Here is a 1,597-nt window from a genome sequence, read left to right as displayed (position 1 = left end):
CTTCTCAGATAAGATTAAATTCAAGGAGTTCATCATCACCAAGCCCTTATTATATGAAATGTTAAAGGGACTTATCTAAGAAAAAGAAGATAAAAAAGATGAACAGTGAAAGGACAGCAAACTCACAGTTATTAACAACCACATCTAAAACAAAAGCAAGCTAAAAGGACAGCTAGATCAGGAGCAGAACCATAGAAATGAAGATCACATGGAGGGTTAGCAACAGGGGAGTGAGAGGAGGAGAAGGGGGGAAAAGGTACAGAAAATAAGTAGCATAGACGGTAGGTAGAAAATAGATAGGGGGAGGGCAAGAATAGTATGGGAAATATAGAATCCAAAGAACTTGAGACACATGGTCATAAACTAAAGGGGGGGAATAGTAGGGGTGGGGGGTGCGGGGTGGAGGGGAATGAAGGGGGGAATAGAACAACTGTAATGGCATAATCAATAAAATAAAAATTTTAAAAAATTTCTTTATTTCTTGTGAGAATCAACCTTCTCATTCATTCAATGAATGAATGCCAGGTCCCATGGCAGGCCATGGAGATAAGAGAAGATGAATAAAGTACAACCATTATCCTCCTGGAGCTCACAGTTGAGTGAAGAAGTTATAGACACATGCACACAGCTCTGTATACTCTAGGAGAACCTGGTAACTCAGAACGTTCACAAAGGTGTTTAAGAAGTGCTTTGGGATCAGGGAAAAGGGATTCTACCACAGAAGGCTTCACAACACTAATAGCATTTGGGCTGGGCTCATAGGGTGAACAGGATTTGCCCAGGCAAAGATGTGAGGTGAAGATGGAGTATCATGGCAGACCAAGTATGAAAAGCAAAGGGGTGAAAGCATAAAAGGATGCATAAAATGGCAATCTCAAGGAGTGAAATAGGGATATTGGGCTTCTAGAGGCCGTCAACTGTGAGAACTTCTCAGAATAACTTGGGGGCTCCATCAAATTCCAAAACATGGTGATGTGCATCCTTAGGTAAAAAGTACAGATAGCCACCAAGATCCTGACTGTACACTAAAAGGCTCTGTGTTTGTGATTACCACAATAAATCACAAGAGAGCACCAGACCTAATAACACGTTATTGCCATTTAATCCACCTTGGAACCCAAATGGCAAAAATATTGTCTGTGCTCTGGATGGTGATTTGACATTGATTAATGACTCAATCATTACAAAGCCAAAGAGAATTGCAAATGAAAATAAAAATACCTAATCTCACATGCTGAGTTTTCCCTAGTTTATTTTTGAAAGAAAAAAAAATTTTAGGTTCGCTCAAGTGCTAAGCCACCTCAGGTGAGGAACTGATGATAATCAGTAATTATCCAAGGTGAGATCCAAGATATTTTATAAAGATGGAAATAACCCTGTCGGAAATGGAAATCAGCTATCATGGGGGAGGGGCTATAAATCCAAACATAATTCCAGCTTGTCTTCACCTCAGAGAGTTTCCAGCTGTTTATGACGTTCTGCTGTGATTTGCCAGAGACGAAATGCATTTTTTAAAACTTCTCCAGCCAGCTGAATGAAAGGCTTGGAGCCATATTCTGTTTCAAGACGTGTTGAGCACTTGTGAAGTCTGCAGAGA

Source organism: Artibeus jamaicensis, unplaced genomic scaffold (genome assembly GCF_021234435.1).
Source record: "Artibeus jamaicensis isolate MK-2021 breed Jamaican fruit bat unplaced genomic scaffold, CSHL_Jam_final contig_64, whole genome shotgun sequence".
Taxonomy (NCBI): Eukaryota; Metazoa; Chordata; class Mammalia; order Chiroptera; family Phyllostomidae; genus Artibeus; species Artibeus jamaicensis.
The sequence above is the reverse complement of the archived record's forward strand: the minus strand, read 5'-3'. Positions refer to the sequence as shown.